Below are 14,326 nucleotides of genomic sequence, written 5' to 3'. Positions count from 1 at the left end.
CAATAAGGGAAAAACACTCAAGTCTATATGTTACTAGGGTGAAACCCACCCTCTGAACACACAGGTGACCTGAGTTTCCCCGAATTCCCTACCAAAAACCCCTTGGAGACATGCTACGTGTAGGATGTCTACTATTTTTAAATTTAAAATTTTTCCGACATAAGTACTCCCTATGCTCTGTATACCTCTCCGCAATACTCCCATAAAAATTTGGACTCCAAAAAGCTTCCAAACACAAGTTTCCGTTCTTTCCTACTTAGTGTTTTCTAATTTCTGATGAGCCTATTAGCAAATAAGACATTCATAAGATGCTCTAGATCAGCAATCATGATATCCTACTTACCCTATTCCTAGTCATCATGTGAGATGGTGATTTTTAGTGCTTCGGTTGCTCCCTGGACTCGCACGGACTCTCAAGCTCACCTAACACCGCATCTACCACTCTAACTCCTACTCTCTACACCACAACTTAACTAATACCCAAAACTACCTATGCCAGAAGATCTAGGCCAGACACATGCTCCCTAGACTCCTCCTAAGACCTAGAGAGCCCACCACCCTCTTATCCTATCTAAATGTAAAATAAGACTCTGGCAAGCCAGAGAATACCTATCCTCAAGGACTAGTCTCGGTCACCTACCGAGGGTTTTCATCCCCGGCAACGGCGCTAATGTTAGCGGATACGCCGCGATGGATGTCAGCACAGTGAGAACTCACCTAACAAGATTTTTCAGCTAAGAACGAAGCTCGATCCGCAGGCGCGTGGAAGCAATCATAGGGTGTCAACCTACACTCGATCGACTATTGACTACTTCATATAGAGGTCTCTACCCAATGTCTAAGTTACAGCCTTCAAGAGTACACAAGAGAAGATTTACTACAACGCTTTCAAGAGCCAAATACACATCAAACGTTCTCAAAAGGCTACAGAACTTGAGGGAAATCCTATTAACACCAATAGGTCGCTCTCCCTAAGGTTCGTGACCCAAAAACCCCAACCCTAAACGCCCAGTGCAGAATCGCATAACATGTCTGGTCGAAATTTACAAGTCGACGTTTTTTGAAACTAGCATGCGTAATGTGTAGCTTATCTCGATTTAGACGCGTGGATATGTTGCAATAAGAAAACAGACACCAGAAACTCACTGAAGCCCTAGATAAGGCTTGTGGGTCTTGTTGGAGCTATATATGGCTCACTCTACTGAACTTGGTCTCACCTATATATTTGTATCTTGTCCTCAATATGAATCAGTCTTTGGGAGCGTATATGGTGTGTCTCTTGTCTCGTCTCTCTCTCTTTCTCTCTACATCTCAACATGGTATCAGAGCGGTAACGATCACGCGCAGATTCAATTCATGGTGACAATAGTATGTGTATGCGATTCGCATGTAAGATTCAAAATTGTTACAAATTTTATTTTTGAGCGTTGATTCTTGTTAACTGTGGTTGTTTTGTGTTAAGAAGAAAGTTATGTTGTTTTTACTGCAATAGAGCTTGACGCAGCTTTCTTCGTCCTACTTCTTCGTGAAGCGTCCGCGATCGTTTTTCTTATTTTGGCGTTAACTTTTTCGAAAAGATTTAGCTTTTTGCTATTCGTATTGTGGCAGTCAATCTTGCGTCTCACGCCACTCTATTTTGAGGACTCGTTTATTATTAACGTCTCCTTTACCCTGTCTTTTTTGGGTGACGTCTCTCACATCTTTGGACGTTCCTTGAGCATCCTTCTTACGTTTATCGTTGACAAAACGCAGTACTCATATCTCTCTCATTCTCAATTGCGGCCTTCACCATATATGGTGTGCAAATTCTGCGATCTTATCTTATACGTCTTCTCGCAACAAAATATGGCTATGAATATTCTCGTCAACGGCTTTCCTTCTGGCCAACGTTCTGTTCCTCCTTTCCAAGGTCAAGGATTTCCAGGCTGGAAAGCAAAGATGTTGTTAATTCTTGAAGGCGATGAACTCTCCGATGTTGTTCTTGGAAATCGTGTTTGTCTGCCTCAGCCTGTTGATACGGATAATGATAACGTGCTTATCACTGAAGGACCTATATTTGAAGATTGGAATGTTGCCTATACGGATTGGCAACGACGTGATAAAGCAGCTCGTCGGTATATTCTTTCTGCTCTTACTGATTCCCTTTTGCTTGATATGTATGAACTGCCTACTTCCCATGACGTATGGAAGTACCTTATTGAAAACTTTCAGAAGAAACCTGTTACAGAAATACTTTATTTGAGAGGGTTGCTTAACAAGTTACAATATGAAGTTGGTACTGCCATGACGGGACATATTGAGTCTTTCAAATCTATTATTAATCAACTTGCTGCTGCCGGTGATCCTGTTCCACAAAAGCAACTGATTACACTTCTCCTTGATACGGTGAAGGACTCTTCTTATGATAACATTGTTACTATTCTCTCTAATAAAGATGGTCTTGATTTCGACCAAGCTTGCATGTCTTTAATTGAATACTCTCAACGTCAAGAACGTCGAAATGCTGGTCACGATACAGCTATGATTTCACAAGAGGAGACTGAGTCACAACAGATGGAACGTGCTTTTTATGCTTGAAGGCGTCCATTTCAACGAGGAAACCGCAGAGGTGGCCGTCGTGGTAATATTTTCTCTCGTCTCAAATTTTCTAATAAGAAATGTTCTTACTGCAACAGAAATGGCCATACTGAAGATGATTGTTGGGCACGTCAATATGATGAAGAACACAATATTACCACAAAACAACCACGTTTATCTAGAGACTCTTCTTCTTCTTCTTGTGAATATTGTGGACGATCTGATCATCCCACTCATATGTGCTATAAGCGTCGATTCGACACAGATCGGAATAGAGCATATGCTACTGAACATCGAAACAACATTGTACCAGAAACAAGCTGCGTCCTATGTTCAGTTGCTCCAGACAGAATACTTCATGTACGTGATGGATCACTTTTTATTGTCGATTCTGGTGCTACAGGAAATATGACATATCAGTCTAAGTGGCTCCATAACTATCATCCACTGCCAGTTCAACGTGTTGTTTATCTTGCTGATGATACTACTTGTCAAGTAAAGGGTATTGGAGACTTATATCTTGGTACCTTATCTTCTTCCACTCGAATTTTGCGAGGAGTATTACATGTACCAGATCTTCAACGTAACCTTCTTTCAGTTGCTAGACTTGTTGATCTTGGTCTGTTTGTTGGATTTGATTATACCAAATGCCGAATTGAGAAAGATGGACAGACTATAGCCACTGCTCCTCGAAACGGTAATTTATTTGAACTCTCTCTCAACGATGCTGTAGCAAATATTGTCACTGCTCCAGGTGATCATGATTGCAAAGTATGGCATCACCGTTTTGTTCATGCTGATTTCTCAAAACTCCTTGATCTTCAACGTCGTGATCTTGTTCATGGCATGGATCTTAAAGCCCATCCCCATATGGGAATTTGTGAATTTTGTGCTCTTGGGAAACACAATCGTAAACCCTTTCCTCTTTCAAATACGACTCATTCTCATGACATCTTGGATCTTTTTCATACTGATATATGTGGACCTCTACCTTCTTCGAGATCACAATATCGTTACTTCATTACTTTCATTGATGATTTCTCAAGGTATACGACTGTATTTCTACTTAGACAAAAATCTGAAGCCTTATCTATTTTCAAACAATTCCACAAGGCTGCGGAACTTCAAACTGGTCGTCGCCTTAAGAAGCTTCGTAGTGACAATGGAGGCGAATATGTTTCTCGAGAGTTTGTGAGTTACTGTGCTGACACAGGAATTCATCATGAACACACTATTCCATATTCGCCTCAACATAATGGTGTTGCTGAACGAAAGAATCGCACTATTCTCAATGCTGTAAGATGTATGCTGATTCATTCTGGCTTATCTCGTGTTTTCTGGGCTGAAGCTACTTTGACAACAACATTTATTTAGAATCATCTTCCTACTACTGCACCCTTTGGTAAGATACCCATCACAGCATGGACAGGTGACATTCCTTCTGTATCTCATTTTCGAACCTTTGGATGTATTGCTTATATTCATGTTCCCAAAGAAACACGAACAAAGCTTGATGCTCCTGGTCTTAAAGTTATTTTTATTGGATATTCTGACACTTCCAAAGGATACAAATTCTATGACCCTTCCTCCAAGAAAGTAATTGTGAATCGTGATGCTACTTTTAACGAACAGCTTATGGGAGGCTCATGGTCCATGGATGATTCTGATGATACTAAATCATTGCTTCAGGCTTTTCCATTTCTTTCAGAAGATGAAACTCTTCCTATAGAGCAACTTTCCTCCTCACAACCATCCATTCCAAATGTTGCCAATGATGATATTGATATTTTTGTTGATCTGCCTATTGATTTTGAACATGGCTCATGTCATGTTTATGATGACGATATTGCTGATAATGCTTTTTCTACTTCTGAAGATCCCGTTACTTATGATGAAGCTATCTCTTCACCACAAAAGGATCAATGGCAAGAGGCTATGGAAGCAGAGTACGATTCTCTTATCTCTAAAGGTACATGGATACTAACTGAATTACCTCCTGGTCGTACAGCTATTAAATGTAAGTGGGTGTATAAAACAAAAGTAAAAGCAGATGGATCTTTTGACAAGTTCAAGGCGCGTTTAGTTGCAAAAGGTTACTCTCAAGTAGCTGGTGTTGATTATCAAGAGACTTTTTCACCAGTTGTTCGCATTACAAGTGTTCGAGTTTTATTGGCATTTGTTGTTCAATTTGATTTAGAAGCTCATCAAATGGATGTGCGAACTGCTTTTCTTAATGGTGACTTGGAAGAGGAAATTTATATGGAACAACCAGAAGGGTTTGTTATTCCAGGTAAAGAAGACCTTGTTGCTCAACTCCATAAGGCACTATATGGTCTCAAACAAGCTTCGCGAGCCTGGTATACAAAATTTGATCTTTTTTTCACCTCTAAAGGATTCATCTCTTGCTTGTCAGACCCCAACTTATACATAAAACGCCAAGGTAGCAGTTTTGTGATTCTTGCTCTTTATGTGGATGATACCATCCTTGTTTCCAATGATTTGGGATTTCTTCAGCAAGTGAAAAATTTATTGTCTTCTGCATTCGATATGGTGGATCTTGGAGAGATTCACTCGTGTCTTGGCATTCAAATCCAACGGAACCATACAAAAGGTATTTTATTCCTTCGACAATCAAAGTTTATTGCAGATACTATGCAAAAATTTGGTATGGAATCTGCACATTCAGCCAACACACCTTGTCTTGCGAGCTCTACGAAGAATACTTCTGACAATGGCGGTCAACTTGTCACGAATCAACCTTATGCTAACTTGATTGGATGTCTTCAGTTTGTTGGCATGAACACTCGTCCTGATATTCTGTTTGCTGCTAACTATCTTGGACAACATCTTGCATGTCCTTCTCTTAAGCATTGGTCTGCTGCAAAGCGTGTATTGAAATACTTGAAAGGCACTACAGATTTTGGTTTAGTCTATCGACGACAACTCACATCGGATTCTATACAATCTCTTTCTCTTTTGGGTTACACAGATGCAGACTGGGCAAGCTCACATTTATCTATGCGATCTACTAGTGGAAATTGCTTCTTTATAAATGGTTGTCTTGTTTCTTGGACCAGCAAGAAACAACGTTGTGTTGCAGTTTCTACGACTGAGTCAGAATATGTTGCGGCATCACTTGCAGCTCGTGAGTTGATTTGGCTTCGACAAATGCTGGTTGATATTGGTCACTCTCCTCTTTCTAGCACACCCTTGCGGTGTGACAACCAAAGTGCTATTAGTCTTGCAAAAGACTATGTTCAACATAATAAGTCAAAGCACATTGCTGTCCATTATCATTATGTCAGGTATGAAGTACGCAAGGGAACCATTATGGTTGAACACTGTCCAAGTGACCAGATGATTGCAGACATTTTGACCAAAGGCCTCAATGAGTCACGTTTCATCCTCTTGCGCTCGGAGCTTGGAGTTGCTTCGTCCTCACTCTTTCTAGATTAGCTTCTTTTCTATTGTAATAGCTTTGTACATATGACATTGTAATCTTTTAGGTACCATGCACTATGCACACTCCACATTTGCACCTTGTGATATCTAAGTCACTTGAATATTTGTACATAGATGCACAATTCACTTTCACATCATCACCACTGGTTCATATTTCACATTGTATAGGGGCTTGGGTTTTTCCCTTGAACTCCCCAAGGGTTTTTTCATCCAAAGCTAGAGACCTTTGTTTGAGTGGGGGTGTTGGAGCTATATATGGCTCACTCTACTGAACTTGGTCTCACCTATATATTTGTATCTTGTCCTCAATATGAATCAGTCTTTGGGAGCGTATATGGTGTGTCTCTTGTCTCGTCTCTCTCTCTTTCTCTCTACATCTCAACAGGTCTATCTCACAGAAATAGGTTGTACGCGTGGAGTGATGAGCTTGGCGCGTAGCTCTCTTCGACAGCAAGGAGCTGCACTTCTCGGTTCTTCAAACGGATCACCAGGGCACACGTAGAGAAGCTCCGAACTCTCACTCTCTCTCTTACACAGAGTACGCTCACTCACATAGACAAACTTATGAAAATGACAAAAGGTCTTTTGCATTAAGGTCAAAAGTGGTATAAATACCTTACAATCTCAAACCCTAATGTTTCAATTTAACCATTTACTAAGTCTAAATGTCAAAAATGGGATACAATTTGGAAGCTTCTGCAAGCCCCACTATTTACAAAGGTGAAATGACGGTTTCTTCTCAATTAAGGAATGGTTACAAAGGAAATTAGTATCCCGTCGGGCAATCATCCTCTGTTGAGTGTGTCCAGCTGCCGCTAACAAGAATGTTAATCCCTCGGTTTTGCCTCTCGAATTGTATGATTCTATGGATGAAATTGTAGACCATCGGTTGCCGCTCCTCTAGACTTGTGGCACTAGAAGTAGATTGTACAACTTCTAGCCAACCTATATGTTGTGTGTATCCCGTGTACAGGTCAGTTAAGGTTTCAGTTTGTAGTTCATATTCCCAATTTTCATTGATAAATAATCCTTCTAGGCCTGGCATACTAGAGGTTTCCCTTGAGGTGGAAGCATTGTTGTTCCCCACAATTTGACCCATATTGCCTACTAACTGAAGAGCACCCCATTGCTTGATTTCTATGCATGTTGTCCGAGGGGTCTTTCCCTTCATGGCTCACCATTTTTCTAGGAAACTCTCCATTTCCCTCTCCCTAGCCACTTGCATATAGCGCTCAACTTCTTGCACCTCCGCAAGACTCCTACCATAGGGTAGTAGAACTTCGGGGGGTGATTGCTTTGCAGGGTTTTTCATGAAAGCAGGGGGCAAGATATCGATGTGGACACTCTTGGGGAGTATAGTCTCCCCCTGAGATACCAAAGGCAAATCTACCTCTCCCTCACCTTCGTTAACCTCACTGGCCATAGGTATGAAGCGAGTAGCTCTACTAAAGGTTTCTATAAAGCAACTAAACACAGGTTGTGGGTACCAGACGGGTACGTTTTCATTTACTTTCTTGGGGTTTGGTGTAGGATGCCCTTTCATAATATTGTAGCCAGATGAAGATTCACTAACCGCTATGTTTGAGTCTTGGGTTGTACTACCTTGGGTCCCCGTTGAGGGCCAGGAACCTAAGGTAGGTGAGTATTGAGAACCCGTAAGTCGAAGTGCTCACTAGTTGCTCAAGCTCTAGCACACACCAGAGCACAAATGCATGTGCCTTTGGCACCCTACAAACGTCAGCGAATACCGTCGAGGGTTCACCGCTTGATTTTTTGGGAGTTTTGCACCCTGTTTTCACTCCTTTTTTGATGTTTTTTTAATGTCTTTTTATGATCGGTTTTTGGATTAGAATGTGTGATAGCTCAAAAGAAGTGTATCGCTCAAGGGGTCATGGTGTGCTTTATAGAACAACATTCGGTTACCAAAAGCTCCAATGGTCCTCAAAAGGGTCGATTTTTAATTAGACGTGAGGCTAAACTAAGTAAGTCCAAAGGGTGACTGAGGCCTGAGCGTGGGCTTGGGCTTGGGCTTGGGGAATGTTCTTGATTGTGGTCCTTCCTTTTAAGTAAATAAATTATTTTTATTTTTATTTTTTAGATTTTTTTTGGGTAAGGTCGCCGCGGTCGCATCGCGCATGCGCGTAGACACTCACCTAACCTACCTACTTGCAACAACTAACAAAGCTACTATTACACAATGTTTAACACAGTATTACATCAACTAATTAGCTAACAGATCTACTCACTGCACCTTACAGATCTAAAATTATAGATCTAAAACCTTAAATCGAATACCTTATCAACCAAAAACAGTACAATGCAACACCTTATTGATAGAAAATAGTACACTACATAAAAAAAAAAGTTCACAAATCCTTCTCAACAGCCACCCACCTTCTTTTTCTACCTTTCCTACATCTCATATTACACCACAAAGTAGCATAGAGTGCTATTCGAGCTTAGTGCAGGGAATCTCCCTGGCAACGGCGCCAAAAATATGCACATCTATCGCACGTGTCAAAGAAAGGGGACTTTCCGTACACTGTGTGCGAGCCACAAATGGCTGTAATAACATGACCAAATTAGTCTAGCAAACTCAAGAGATCAAGGGTGTGTCACTCACCACCCTACGCTCGCCTTCCTAGAGGTTCCCTCGCTGCGAAGAAGAGGGAGCTACCATCGTGCCACACTCAACCGCCTCGCCACCAGCATGCCGTTGCAATGCTTGATCATTTTCTCTCTCTCTCTCTCTCTCTCTCTCTCTCTTTCATGCATACACACACACACACACACACACACAAGGAGATGGAGATGGAGCAAGAGCACTCTTCAATTGCACAAATGAGAGAATGCCTGACTTTTAGGTTTAGGTGACTTCAATATGAGCTCGCCCATTCACACTTTGGCACCCATGCTTAGCCAACTAGCCCTTGAATCTTCCAGTTAGAGTGCGCCTCTCATCGGCGATCATTCTTACCCTTTTCCTATTGGACCAACAAGCCAGGACCATGACTACTAGAAGTGGACGTCGGTGGTTAACATTGTATTTTCGTATATGAACTACATGAAGAGTTGGAAACTTCATTTGTTTTTTCTATGTTTAAGCCGAACAATACAAGTCGTCCTTGCTTGGGTACCCAAACTAGCTCCGGATCATGTGCATAGTATTTTGTGATCTTTCCCTTCCCACGGTCTTCAATCGGTTTTATTGTTACAGGATTTGACTCACATGGATCTATAGGTGACAACAGGTAAGAACACAATTTACATTTAGGCACCCAGATTTCATCATTCCCTTCATAGTAGTCTTGGGCTTCCAATAGTCATTTAGGAATCCAACGCAATGTTTTCTTACATTTCTTGGAGAGAGTGTTGCATCTCTTACAAGGCTTCAGTTTTTTAGCGTAAAAAATGGTCGCTAAAGAAGCTTTAGAGACTCATTTGTATATTTTCTTTCTTATGTTATGATGAGTCTCATGCATCTCATGCTTTGTTTCAGCTACAAAAGTTGAAGCTCTAGAGGGTTGGGCTATAGGGACATATGGTTCAACCTCTTGGACATGCAATGTTTTGGGTTTTATTTCCCCACGAAGTGATATACCAGGGGCTATTACTTGAGTGGCATGGACAAGAGTTGGTTTTTGTGTTGTGACACTCCTAGTCTCCCAATCAATAGTGCATTTGGTTGCTAACATCCACTTGCATCGATCCTAGGTTTATATTGCCTTCCATAGTTCCAGCATGCATGACCAAAAAGACTTGAGCTATGACCCCATTGTCATAGTTGACAGAAGTATGCCAGGTTCCAAAAATAGTAGTTTTGTTCTTGTTGATACCCTTGACTTGGATGGTACTCTTAGATAGATATGGCTTTCCTAACTGACACCACACTCCATATGATAGCATATTATATTTAGCACATGTGTCCAATAAGGCGTTATATAGAACTTTCCCATAGGCATTATTTAACTCAATAGGATATCATAGAGGTGTGTTAGAGTCCAACCAATCAGCCTCTGTTTCAACTTGAAATGCATGTGTAACTCCAAGGTTTTCCTCTCGTTGGTGTCTAATACATTGTTATCACTCCTTAGCCTCAGCTTAAGCTTGTATCTTTTTCAACTTTGATTGTGCCTTGACTGCCCTTCTTTATGGATGGCACATAGATCCTCTTGGATTAAAGGACCACAGTATCTTTTAAATTCACTCCCATCGAGGAATCCAATGGTTTCAACTCCATCAAGAGTTTCCACATGAATGGTACCTTGTGGGGTGATTTCGCATACTCTATATGGTCCTTTTCCTGTATATTTTAAATTTTCCTTCTCGTTACGCACTCCATACATAATGACTTTATCCCCAACCTTGATATCCTTGTTCTTTTAATGACGGTCAAACCATTTCTTTCTCCTATCTTTCTCCACAAGTGCATTTTTCACAGTCAATTTTCTTTCTTCATTTAGCCTCTCAAGGATTTATAAATGCTCAACTAAGGGCTTACCATCCCAACCTTCTTGTGAAGATACCTGCAGACTAGGAATTAAAAACTCCCATGGCATAACTGCTTCTTGGCCATATACCATTTTGAATGGTGTACAACTAATAGCCACTTTGTAAGAAGTACAATAATCCTATAGAGTTGATGTTGTCAAACATTTTTTGGATGAGGATAAGGTCACTAATCCATGCTAAAAATCTTGCCCACTAACCTCGAGTGCATAGGTGTACATAATGCTTTGAGTTTTTAGAGCGCCCTTGTAAAAAATTATGTATAAAGTCTTGGTCCTGCTAAGTTATTGTTAAGCCTAGGAATTTTGGGATATTTACCTTAGTGGTAGTTGAAATGTGAACTTTTGTACTTTGGGGATTCCAAGGGGTGTTCTTGGGAAAGGGTGTTACCCATTAGTCTTATCGAAATATGTAACTGTCGATCAATATCTTCTTGGGAATGTGAAGGAAACATTTATGGAGGATTTAGTCTGTTGTCAGTTTCTGTGTTTTGTTCCAATTCCAGTTCCAGTTCCATTCTGTTTCTGTGTTTTGTTTATTCTGAATATATGTGCCTTAAACACTTGGCAATCACGGTGTATGTGTGATGTAGCATGGACGGATTCAGATTTCTCTTGTGGGGTGAGTGCTGAAGAGACAGTAGTTAATGAATGAAGGGAAGACGCTCAAAATAGGGCAAGTCTGTATGGGCAGTTATTTGTACTCTAGAAGAAGATAGTTACATTCATGTTGATGGAGTTGGGTTGATTTTCTGAAAGTCATCAAAATTCAGATGTTACCCTAGAAGAAGTAAAAGAGGACACATATCCAGATTAAAAAGGTGATTGGATGTACCAAACGATTATAAGAGAGACAGACAGAAGGAAGAAGTGGAAGATGAACCAAATTTATTATCACAGATTTTGAGGGTCACCAAGAAGAAATTCGGGGGGAGTCAAGTTCCACTAGGAGGAAGTGCAGGAAGTTGCGTACCACCAGAATCAGAAATCAGATAAGTTTGCAGAATCAGAATTCAAATCAGAATGATTGTTGCAGAGTTTGAAGTCAAATAGCAAAAATTGGAATTAGAACTGTTGCAAATGTGGAAGTCAGAAAGCAGCCAAATTTCAAATCAAAGTTCTAGCGGATAAGCGCCATGGGGAGTCAAAAGAAGAAGAGAAAGAAATGCAAGGTATACATGAGTCAGAAGCATGAAGTGGAGGATTGCCCATGTGCAGTTGATAAGTGTTCAGAGGGAGATGCATGTAGGAAGTGGTGTATGGTGGATTTGTGTTCAAAACTTCAAAAATTTAGCCAAAGAATGCATAAAGCATCAGTTGATGGGACACAGGTAGCATGGGATAAGTTGGAAGATTTTGAGGATGACTTAGAGAGGGCATATGAGTGGTTGACTAATCATAAAGGAAAGAGGAGGACATCATGTTCCAGCAGGAACGAGGTGAGTAAATTGCTGGAAGCATGTGAGAGATTGAGGGATGCATATGCGGCTAAGTTCGAAGATGAATTAAGTGATGATGATGACGGATGGGTTGGATTGGAGATGGACATCCATCATGTGGTGATACCAAAGGTGGAGGAGAAGGAGGTTAGCCAAGAGAGCCTAATACTACCCCTAGAGACCCCTACCCTACCACTAGAGTGTGCTCATAGAGTGGAGACGTAATATCCATTGCTAAAATTGATGTCAATGTTGTCACTTGTCAATGAGATTTATTATTCAGAGGAGAAGAAAATCATACATATTGAGGATGCTGTTCATGGAAATCAAATACCATTTGAAGAGGCAGATAATGTGAGGAATGGACAGGTGGATAATCGGATGAACGGAGAGGTGATGGATAGAGAGAGGAATGAAGAAGAAGAGGTGATTGATTTATTTTTGGGTTCAATTGAGAATGTATGTAGGATTACAAATAAAGAGTCAAAGCAGGGAGAAGTTTCAAAAATCGAATGTACTCAGGAGGAATTTGCAGCAACAACAATGAACAACTCAGTTTTGGAGGAATTGTCACCACGAAGATCCACTGATGTAAATATGCAGTTAGCAAATCTTGTAGAAATTGTATCCCAACAATGTACACAGCAGTTTCGATCAGAAAATCAATGGGTGGTAGCTCAACAAATGCAAGTGGGAAGTCGGAAAGAAGATCATGTGGAGTATCAGCAATATCAGTAGGACAAAAGGCAGCAAGGTAAGGAGGAGCAACATGAGGTCAGGGAACAGAGCCGGGCAAAAACCTTGGTTACGTCTATCATACCACGAAAGTGTGTCCATGAAGCACAAGAGGATTATTTCTTTTTGACTGATCGAAGTGTCATGCTCATTGGGAATTCACATACATTTGAAGAGGACAATTGTTAGCAGCAAATGGAGGATGTGCATGCTAATGCGGATATCATGGCAGAATTTTGTCATTTCAAGCGGGCTTCAAATCAAATGTCAAAAGAGGATGTCAAAAGAGCCAAGAAACAATTGCAGCAGCAAGGACCAGAAGATGACAGCAGCATAACGGAGGAGATTGAGGATGATGATATTCATATTGGAAGTTGGAGGTGGCATTCCATATTGCGGCAGTTTCATATAGATGGATATGAAGAGATATTGAGGGCAAATTTTCAATTGATAAAGCAAGTCTAATTTTGGAAGATGCCGAATGTGATTCAAACTCAAATTCAGATTTCAATTTAGATTCAGACTCAATTTTGGATTTGGATTCAACTGCAATTTTGGATGCAAAGACCAATTCAGATGCAAATTTTAATGGAAGCCGTGGAAAGCTTGATGCAGAGGTATGATAATCAGTGTCACAAGGAGGATGACATTGATACTCAATGGGGATTAACAACATCATTTTCTTCTTGGATTGGACAAAATCAAAACAAATATGTAGGAGTTGATAGGGCACTGTTGTATAAGGGACATGAAGAGGAGTATCCCAAGTGTCAGATTTTGGTTCAGATTCATATTCCGAGTGAGATTCAGATTCAAATTCAAATTCAAATTGGAATTCCGATTCAAGCGGAAATGCAAATGCAAATTCAGATATTAAAAGCTCTTGAACTTTCACAGTGGATGTTGCGAAAGGCTAAAGATATTGCAGCAAATGTTGAAGTCATCTTTGGAAATGCAGATGGAGTTGAATTTTATCATGGCGATTGTCAAGCCATTTGTCAATTTGGGAGTCAAGCAGATGATGTAAAGGTGGAAGTAGAGGATGTTCAGCAGAATGCAGATTTAATGTCAAAGTATGTTCAACATGTAAAGGGATTTGGGATTCGAAATTCGGATTGTGGACTGGAAGTCGGAAATCGGACTGTCGGATTTGAAGTCTCGATGGAAAGTTGGAGGTGTGGAATTGAACAAAACGGTACAAAGGTACTAATAAGTGGGGGTACTCATTTTAAGGCAGAAAATTCGCTTAGTGCTGATGTGACTCACTTAAGGAAGAATAATTTTTTGGTGAATCCTGCATGGCGTGCCCGAATCGAGGAGAATTTTCATCATCATAAGAGTAAGGTGGTGAGAGGAGTTGAGGATCACATCCAAGTCTGTGAAGGTCGCAGTTTAGTGAGTGTTAAGTCGTGTGAGAAGGGTGACATGTTTTCTGAGAATATTAAGGGCAAGCTCATGGTGGGTATGTAAGAGGATGCGTCAGAAGCAATTTCGAATACCAGGTCGATGAAGACGGTGATGGAGGAGTTATTCAAAGCGCATTAGCAAGAAGAGCCAACCAAGGTGGAAAGCAATGAGGCTGAATCTCTGAGTGATGAGGGCAGC

The 14,326-nt window shown here is 40.7% G+C and overlaps 1 pseudogene; it reads left to right on the top strand.

Moving 5' to 3' along the window:
- Positions 1-12,229: 12,229 nt before the first annotated feature.
- On the top strand, positions 12,230-13,748 carry LOC147425790 (uncharacterized; annotated as a pseudogene).
- Positions 13,749-14,326: the final 578 nt, after the last annotated feature.

Source organism: Adiantum capillus-veneris, chromosome 25 (assembly GCF_014529385.1).
Source record: "Adiantum capillus-veneris isolate H3 chromosome 25, ASM1452938v2, whole genome shotgun sequence".
Lineage (NCBI taxonomy): Eukaryota > Viridiplantae > Streptophyta > Polypodiopsida > Polypodiales > Pteridaceae > Adiantum > Adiantum capillus-veneris.
The sequence above is the reverse complement of the archived record's forward strand: the minus strand, read 5'-3'. Positions and strand labels throughout refer to the sequence as shown.